The sequence below is a fragment of the Nomascus leucogenys genome, chromosome 13, assembly GCF_006542625.1.
Source record: "Nomascus leucogenys isolate Asia chromosome 13, Asia_NLE_v1, whole genome shotgun sequence".
Taxonomy (NCBI): Eukaryota; Metazoa; Chordata; class Mammalia; order Primates; family Hylobatidae; genus Nomascus; species Nomascus leucogenys.
The window spans coordinates 31,277,382-31,287,173 of NC_044393.1; the positions used below are offsets into that span (position 1 = coordinate 31,277,382).

Sequence of the window (9,792 nt, forward strand, 5' to 3'; positions counted from 1 at the left end):
TCTCCTGACCTCGTGATCCGCCCACCCCGGCCTCCCAAAGTGCTGGGATTACAAGCGTGAGCCACCGCGCCCGGCTGTTTTTTTTGTACTTCTTTTGTTCCTAAGCATTTTATTCTCTTTGATGCTAGTATAAATTGAATTATTTTCATAATTACATTTTGGAAGTGTTCATTGCAAATGTGTAGAAGCTCAATTGATTTTTGTATATTGATCTTGTATCCTGCAACTTTGCCAAACCCATTTATTAGTTATAACTTTTTTTTTAGTGGATTCTTTAAGATTTTCTTTTCTTTTCTTTTTTTTTTTTTTCACACCATCACCCAGGCTGGAGTGCAGTGGCGTGATCTTGGCTCACTACAACCTCTGCACCCCAGGTTCAAGCAATTCTTGTGCTTCAGCCTCCTGAGTAGCTGGGGTTACAGGCGCACACCACCACGCCCAGCTAATTTTTGTATTTTTAGTAGAGACAGGGTTTTGCCATCTTGGCCAGGCTGGTCTTAAACTCCTGACCTTAGGTGATCCACCTGCCTTGGCCTCCCAAAGTGCTGAGATTACAGGCATGAGCCACCGCGCCCAACCAGGATTTTCTATAAGATCGTGTCATCTGCAAATAGGGATAGTTTTACTTCTTCCTTTGCAATCTGGATGACTTTATTTTCTTGCCGTTGTACCCAGTACAATGTTGAATACAAGTCGTGAATTCAACTTTGCCGTAAAAGTGGACATCCTTGTCTTGTTCCTGGTCTTGGGGAAAGCACCCAATCTCTCACCATGAAGTATGATACCAGCTGTAGGAATGTTCTTCTTAGAATTCCCCAAAAGATTGGCTGGTTTACACCCTCAGTTCCAGCAGTGTACAAGCAGGAGGCCTAGTCCCCCATCCCTTGCCAACACAGTAACCGCAGGCTTTAGAGGCAAAGAACCCAAGCCTGGGAGGGAAGTGCTGCATGCTATGTCATACAGATACTCAGCGACCTACAGTTCAGCTGTCCATAGGCACTGGGAGTGAGCCCTGGACACTCAGCCTTCCCTCCCCTAGGGTGAGATGCCTTGAGACCCCCTAAAAAAAGCATTGGTACAGAGGAACTTCTGGGTTCTGTTCTTATATTAGTCACTGGCTGTGCAACTGTAGGCAGGTCACTTCCCTCTGGGCCTTGGTTTTCCCATCTGTGTAGTGGAAAGAGTGGTCCACCTTGAAATCTTCCAACTCTGACCATCTGCCCCACCCACCCTTAAATTCACAGTGGCTTCAGCATCCACCACTGCCCAGAGGAGCCACCAGAGGGCGCCCCAGACCATCATTTGGCCCAGCTTGGGTGCAGGGTGCCCTGGGGAGGCTGAGAGCAGCGCCTATTTTCCAGGAGCTGCTAGCTGTGCTTGCACAGATTTCCTGTGACTAGACCCGCCCGCTCCTCTGGCTGAGCTCTGACCTCCAGGAAGGGAGTGATGGAGGCACCATCCCCAAGGCCAGTGATCTAGCACTCACCCTGCCCGCTTTGGGTTGCCGCCTGAGGCTCAGGCTTGGCAGCATCAGGGCCAGCAGCCTTGCGTCTCTCAGCCTCGGGAGGCTTCTACCGTCTCTGAGAGGGCCTCTCACCGGTGCTGCATCCTCTCCCCACCAAACTGCCCAGCAGCAGGAAGCCCCCCAATCTGGTGCGTGTCTGGCCACCTGGAAGGGGGACCTCTCTGTCCTTTGTGGACGTGAATGTGTTCATGCTAGGGGCCTGGACAGTGTAGTCTCCAAAACCACAGCATCTGGGACTCCTAGATACCTCCAGGATAGATCCCAGAACCTTCAAAGCAGGAATCACAGACATCAGGGACCACCCAGAACTTCCCAAAGAAGCCAGAGGAGGGCTCCATCAGCACCCCCATGACCCCCAGGGCTGATTTTATCCTTCAAATAAAATCAAAACCTTTGCTTTGCAAATTGAGCTCCAAGACACAGCAGCATCTCCCTGCCATCCCAAGAGTCTCACACCAGCCCCTTGCATGGAGGGCTGCTGGGCCCCCTCTGATGCCAGGGGTATTTGCTTTTTTTTTTTTTTTGAGATGGAGTCTTGCTCTGTAGCCCAGGCTGAAGTGCATGATCTCAGCTCACTGGCGCGATCTCAGTTCACTGTAACCTCTGCCCCACCAGGTTCAAGCGATTCTCGTGCCTCAGCCTCCCAAGTAGTTGGTACTACAGGCGTGCACCACCACGCCCAGCTAATTTTTGTATTTTTAGTAGAGACAAGGTTTTGTCGTGTTGGCCAGGCTGGTCTCGCACTCCTGATCTCAAGTGATCCTCCTGCCTAGGCCTCCCAAAGTGACAGGTGTGAGCCACTGCATCCGGCCACATTTGCTTTGCATTCTAGTTATTTGTATGTGTGTTTTCTCTCCCCTTCCAGACTGGGGTCTCCTTAAAGGCAGAGTGAATCTCAGATTCATCTTAGTCCCTTCCTGGGGTCTTGTTCAGGACCCTGCATCCAGTAGATGCTCAACAAATGTCAACATAGGAATCCAGGTCCCATCCTCTCCTCACTCAAGGGATCCAAGGCTGCCTCTTCCTCTTCCGTAGCGGTGTGGCTTTGCGGAAGTCACTTAAGCTCTCTAATCCTTCTCCTCAGAGTGCCAGACTGCAGCTGCCACATGAAGAGGTAAGACTCGGACAGGCTAGGTGCCAGGTCACCCCCCAGTTCCCCAGACCTTTCAGATGGCAGTGGCTGGCTATTCAGGCCAGACCAGTTGCTGTGCTGGACGCTTCAGCTTTGTTATCTCCCCCAGTCTTCTCAGAGACCCTTTGAGGTGGGCACTGTTGCCATCCCCAGCCTTGCAAATGGGCAAACCCAGGCATGTGACAATGAGCTCCCCTTGCCTGAGGTCACGTTGGTTGGCAAAGGTGTCTGAGCCTACAGCCCTGCTTTGAAGCAACTTGGGGCAGGGATGAGCAGCTTCAGGGGGTTTTCTTGTCCACCCTGTAAGAATCTTCAAGGCTCAGAGATCATTTGCTCCAATTTTCTCATTTCTTTTCCTTTTTTTTTTGAACAGAGTTTTGCTCTGTTGCCCACTTTGGAGTGTAGTGGGGTGATTATGGCTCACTACAGCCTCAACCTTCTGGGCTGAAGTGATCCTCCCACTTGAGTAGCTACCCCGTGAGTAGCTGAGACCACAGGCACAAGGCAACACACCCAGCTAATTTTTTTTTTTTTTTTTTTTTTTTTTTTTTTTTTTAGAGATAGGGTCTCCTATGTTTCCTAGGCCTGTCTTGAACTCCCAGGCTCAAGTGATTCTCCTGCCTCAGCCTCCCAACATGCTGGATCACAGGCAGTAGCCACCTCACCTGGCCAGTTTTCCCTTTACAAAAACTGGAATGCTGAGCCCAGTAAGAAGTGCTGTCCCTATCTCCCACACCTGGGCTGACACTGGGGACTGTTGGGAAATTAGGGAAGACCTAAAGCCCCTTGCGAGTCTCAGGTACTAAGATTCTATGATTTTCTTGGGGGCCTTGTTCCCAACAGGCCACGTCAGTCTTGGCTGGACTCACTGCCCACCTCTGGGACCTTGGCGGTGGGGCGGGAAGGAGGACCTCAAAGGCTCAGCGAGTCCACCCCCAGCCCAGCCACCAGCGCCGGCCTCCTCCTCTGCAACACCCAGGCCCTTATCAGGAAAGGATTTGGGTTGGTGGGGAGAGGCGGGGTGGGGGAAGTCAGAGGCCCCAGGCTCGGCAAGGTGGGTAGGAGAGATAGGGAAGTGGGGAGGGGGCTGCGGGCCCCTGCTGGGCGGGGGAGGGCAATGGGAGGGATGCCCAGAATGGGCACGGTGGGGGACTTTGGCTAAGCTCTGTCCTCGCTGGGCTGGCCCTCAACATGGTTCCAGGACTTCTGCCTCCCATCCTTGCCAGGCAAGTTGCCTGTACCTTTAATTAGCAAGCAGCAGTTTCTCTCCAATTCATCACGGTCGCTGTTTAATTAGCCGAGCCCAGGGCGCCCCCACCCCCAGCTCTGCCTGCCTGTCTTACCAAGGCCACCACCACCTCAGGGTGTCCCCTGTTACCACCCCCCACACTTATTCTGCTCCCCAGAATGGAGGATGGGCCTGGCACGCCCAGCTGAAACCTCAAGGAGATTCTGGGCACCGGTGCTTGTATTCAAGGCATCCAGCAAACATGATTAGGGACCGAGGCTGCGCCAGGCTGGCTCTGGCTAGAACCCCAGCCGGACACGCGGGGCAGGCTCTGGTCCTGTCCAGCTGCTGGAATGGCTTCTCCCTTGGGAGGCGCTGAAACGTCCCTCTGGCTTGGTCCCTGGGTGCTGGGAAGAGGCTGCAGTACTCCTGTGTGTCACTCCCACCCCACATCCAGAAAGGGACACCATATCTTCCTCTTCCTCTCTCTTCCAGAGCCCAGAAAGCTCCTCTGAGAATGCTGGACCTCAGGACAGGGGCCCATGCTCTGCACCCGGCCCTCAGCAGCCAGATCCTAGAGGCCTAGTCCAAGCTGTGGGCCAAGGGAGGGGGGCGGGCTGAGGCCTGCTTTGTGTCGGCAGGGTCTGGGGAATCGGGAGCACTGGCGGGAGCCCATGGTCTGGGGCTGAACCAGGCCTCTTCTGTTTCCCTGAAGAAGAGTGAGGCTGAGGGCCCTTGGAACAGAGCCCCTGTGTCATTCTGTGCAGGGCCAGGGTAGCCACTAGTCACTGTGGGCAGAAACATGAAGCAGAGGCTCAGGCTCCGTCCCAAGCCTGTGCTCCTGCTGGGCTGTGGGAGGTGTGACCCTTCTACTGTTTCGTGGACTGAGAACATGAAGGGACTGGCATTTGCTGTGTTACCCTGTGGTGCCATCAGTGTGTTGTGACAGGGGCAGGAGGAGTGTGCTAGAACCCACCCACTCTGGTACTGCCCATCTCTGTGGCCTTGGGCCAGCCAGCAAACCGTACCATGCCTTAGTTTCCCTATGATTCATAGCTGCTTCATGGGCTGATGTGAGGATTAAATGGCTTGCAATGTGTTTGGATTTGGTTTTGTTTGGCTTTGTTTTGTTTTTTGAGACAAGATCTCACTCTGCTGCTCAGGCTGGAGTGCAGTGGTGCAATCACAGCTCACAGCAGCCTCGACCTCCCAGGCTCAAGTGATCCTCGCATCTCAGCCTCCCTGGTAGCTGGGACTATAGGCACGTGCCCCCGTACCTGGCTAATTTTAATTTTTTTGTAGAGATAGGGTCTCACTATGTTGCTCAGGCTGGGACTTACAGCGTTTAAAGCACTTAGGAACACTGTGTGGCAGGAGTCCTTGATAGTCGTTGGCTGTTTTTGCCATTCTTTCCTCTCCTTTATCCAATCAGCACTCCTTGCCAGGTATGAGGAAATTGATGTCAGTGGGAGAGGCAACCTCCCTGCTTTTCAGAGTTTGCCTCCTCAGCGGAGAGGCAGCTGAGAACAAAGGAGTAAGGAAGAACACGGTTTCATCGGAGTAAAGCCTGCAGCTCATCAGTGTAATGTACCAACGTCACTTTCTTGGTTTTGACCACTTACCATGGTTAGGTAATAGGTCGACATAAGAAAAAACTTGGTGAAGGGCCAACAGGAACTCCGTGTACTATCTGTGCAATTTTTCTGTTGCAAAATAATTTCTAAGTTATTCCCTAAAGAAAGTTTATTGGCCCGGTGCGGTGGCTCACACCTGTAATCCCAGCACTTTGAGAGGCCAAGGCGGGCGGATCACGAGGTCAGGAGACCGAGGCCATCCTGGCTAACATGGTGAAACCCTGTCTCTACTAAAAATACAAAAAAATTAGCCAGATGTGGTGGCAGGCGCCTGTAGTCCCAGCTACTCGGGAGGGTGAGGCAGGAGAATGGTGTGAACCTGGGAGGCGGAGCTTGCAGTGAGCCGAAGTCGCGCCACTGTACTCCAGCCTGGGCAACAGAGCGAGAGTCCATCTCAAAAAAAAAAAAAAAAAAAAGGAAGTTTATTGTAAAAAAAAAAAAAAAGACAGTTTCAGGCAATGGTTAGTGCCATGAAGCAAACAATCAGGAGCAAGAGACAGAGAGAATAGGGATTGGGGCATTTCAGGAGGGGTGGTCCGGGAGAGCCTCTGAGGGAGGCAAAGCTGAGCAGAACCTGAGTGATGGGAAGGGCAGGGAAGGAGGAGGGAATGGTGAGTGCAAAGGCCTGGAGGCAGGATGGGCTTAGGCTGTTTGAGGAAGCTGGGGAGCCTGGACTCCAGATCCCACACCTCTGGCCACTGCACTGGACTGGGAGAAAGGACCCCAACTCCACAGTCAGCGAGACTCGGGTGTGATACCCACTGTTGCCTCACTGTGTGGCCTTGGGCAAGTAGCTGCCCCTCTCTGTTACCTGAATCTGCTGCCAGGGATGGAGGAAGAAAGCCTGCTCCTCAGAGGGCACAGAGGGTGAGAGAAGTGGGTAGGAGTTAACTTGCCTAGGGTGCTGTAGGTGCCATCGGTGGATTGGGGAGATACTGTGAGGGACCTGATGCCCTCTGAGCCTGGAAGGGTAGGGGAAGGCGTTGCCCCCTGCCGTGGGTGGTGGGGCTGGGGAAGGAGCTGGGACCAACACTCCTGCACTCCAGGCTATGTGCCTGACCCTGAGCAATCCCCCAACCCGTGGTAGTTTCACCCTTTCAACTCTGGGTGGGGAACTGTATCTAGCACTTTCCACACATTAGTTCTCCATTTTACTTTTTTAGACACAGGGTCTTGCTCTGTCACCCAGGCTGGAGTGCAGTGGCATAATCTTGACTCACTACAGCCTCAATCTCCTGGGCTCAAGCAATCCTCTCACCTCAGCCTCCTGAGTAGTTGGGACTACAGGCGCGTGCTAAAATACCCAGCTAATTTTTTAAATATATTGTAGCAACAGGGTCTTACTATGTTGCCCAGGCTGGTTTGGAACTCCTGGCCTCAAGTGATCCTCCCACCTTAGCCTCCCAAAGTGCTGGGATTACAGGCATGAGCCACCAAGCCAAGCCCTAGTTCTTCTTCTTTTTTTTTTTTTTTTTTTTTGAGACGGAGTTTCGCTCTTGTCTCCCAGGCTGGAGTGCAATGGCAGGATCTCAGCTCACCGCAACCTCCGCCTCCCAGGTTCAAGCAGTTCTCCTGTCACAGCCTCCCCAGTAGATGGGATTACAGGCGTGCGTCACCACGCCTGGCTAATTTTTGTATTTTTAGTAGAGATGGGGTTTCACCATGTTGGCCGGGCTGATCTCAAACTCCTGACCTCAGGTGATCCAACCACCTCGGCCTCCCAAAGTGCTGGGATTACAGGCGTGAGCCTCTGTACCTGGCCCTAGTTCTTCATTTTAATCCTTTTAGCTACCCTGGGGGAGGCATGAGCCTCTCCACTTATGGGTGAGACAATGGAGGACGGAGACTCACATTAAGTGTCATGTGGTGAGTGACCAATGTGTGCTAGATGGAGAGACCCTCCTGGCCCTCAAGGCTGTGCCATGGTCTTGCTGGGAGACATGGGGTAGTTGAAAAGGGCCTGGGCATGGCATGGGTGTAGCTGTGGAGGGGTGGGCCAAGCAAGTGGTAGGAGCTGGCCTGGGCACCCAAGGCATGCATGGGGCCTCTGGCCAGCATGAGTGCGTGTGTCAGGCCAGCGGAGCAGCTCTGTGCAGTCATCATGTAATCAGCTGTGGTAACAGTAATAATGCATGACTGCAATACACAATTCTGAAGGTGCCAGACCACCTATAGGGACAAGTTAGGGCTCCCACCCTTTCCCCAGCTGTTTCCCTCCCCAGAGAGGACCTCTGGGGCCTATTCCTTGTGTTTCCTTCTGGAGTCAGCCTAGACAGCCCCATTTTGACCACAACAGCAGACCATCGGTGTGGGCCTTCTAGACACCACCTGCCAGGAAGCCCTTGACACACAGTTTAATCCTCATACTAGGCCAGACGTGGTGGCTCGTGCCTGTAATCCCAGCACTTTGGGAGGCCAAGGCTGGTGGATCACTTGAGGCAAGGAGTTCGAGACCAGCCTGGGCAACATGGTGAAAGCCCATCTCTACTAAAAATACAGAAATTAACAAGGCGTGGTGGCATGTGCCTGTAATCCCAGCTACTCAGGAGGCTGAGATGGGAGAATCGCTTGAACCCAGGAGGCAGAGGTTGCAGTGAGCTGAGATCCAGCCAGACTCTGTCTCAAAAAATCGAGCAAGACTCTGTCTCAACAAAAAGATCGAGCAAGACTCTGTCTCAAAAAAAAAAAAAAAAAAAATTTGGGATCAAGCAAGACTCTGTCTCAAAAAAAAAAAAAAAAAAAAATCCTCATACTGACCCTTGCCTTAAGGATACAAGCGCTCTGTTTTAAGTTGGAGAACACAGACACAGACAGGTTAAGTGACTCACCCAAGGCCACACAACTTACACAGAATTTGAAGCCAGGGACTCTCTGATAGCACTGTGTAGATGGAGAAACTGAGGCACAGAGAAGTTGAGGTGTCTACCCCAAGTGACCCAGTGAGGAAGCTGGGGAGCCCAGCTCCAGATCCCACACTAATAGTCTAACACTTCCCCATCCTCCACACTGCTGGCCACTGCACTGGACTGGGAAAAAGGACCCCAACTCTGGAGTCAGCCAGACCCAGGTGTGATGCCCACCACTGCCTCACTGTGTGGCCTTGGGCAAGTAGCTGCCCCTCTCTGTGACCTGGATCTGCTGCCAGGGATGGAGGAAAGAAAGCCTGCCTCTCAGACAGCCTGAAGACGGGTGGTATGGTGAAAAAGCTCAGAGGGCTTGAAGATGGGCAGTGTGGTGGGAAAGCTCGGAGGGCTTGGTGCTGGCTCTCTCTCCTCTCCAATGTCTGCTTCTGCGCTGGGCAGGAGGACGTGCAGCAGTGCAGGGGAGAGGTCTCACAGGAGAGGAGTGCGGGGACCTGGCTCCTGCCCGCAGCCACTCAGCCAGTCTGTTTGCTGACCCAGAAATTCTGGGAAGTCCCAGTTTGGGAGAATATCCCCCCAGGGGGGCAGGGTCATCAAGGAGAGGAATAGGGGTTTTGCAGAGAGGTTTCTATGATGGGCCCCCCTCCCCTCCATACACCCCCAGCCTGAGTGCCACGATTCTGGAAGGTCAGTGAGCCAGGCGGGATGCCAGGCAGGAGGCTGCACCTGAGGGCAGCTGGGAATGATCACAGCATTCAGACAAAGACTTAGGCATGGCCTTTGGCTTAGCATACCCAGAAAATGGATTTCTCTACCTGCCTTCCCTGAACGGATGATCAGAGTACTAGAGGCTGAAACAGCTCGATTCTCCAGGACATCGAGTGACAAACCCAAGTGCCAGTTTGTCCACAGTGTGGGCCAGGCTGTTAGGGGCCAGATCACATTAGCCCCGCAACCAATTCCTCTCATATCTGAGGCCCTGAGAACCTGGCTTAGGAATGGGAAGGGGGCCTGGAGAGCGAGAGGTGTGGCACAGGGTTTCGGGCATGTGGTGGCACTGGGGCTGGCGAGCCAAACCCAATCTTGGAGCTTGAATCCTAGCCCTGCTGCATCCCTCAGTTTCCCCCATCTGTGAAGAGGGATTATTATCAGAATTGAGATCTCACCATACAGGTACACGATGCGTGACACATCATTGGTGCTCAATAAATGTCAGTCTCCTCCCTTGACTAGCTGATCAAGCTCATTTTCCAAACCTCGCAGGGCCTAGGGAAGAATTTTGGCCCTTGTCCTGTGTTCAAGAGGCCACTCTCTGGGAGATGTAATCTGGTTGCTGGATGTTAGATTTGCTGAGATGTTTACAGGGAGATGTGAGGGGCTACTTGAATGGGGCACTTTCCCAATTAATTAGG

At 53.0% G+C, this 9,792-nt stretch overlaps 1 non-coding gene across 1 annotated transcript; it reads left to right on the forward strand.

The window, feature by feature from the left end:
• The first annotated feature begins 3,229 nt into the window (after positions 1-3,229).
• On the forward strand, positions 3,230-4,960 carry LOC100591803. The gene is made up of 2 exons (XR_004033085.1): positions 3,230-3,364; positions 3,501-4,960. It is a non-coding gene; the product is annotated as an uncharacterized protein C20orf203 (transcript).
• The last annotated feature ends 4,832 nt before the right edge of the window (positions 4,961-9,792 follow it).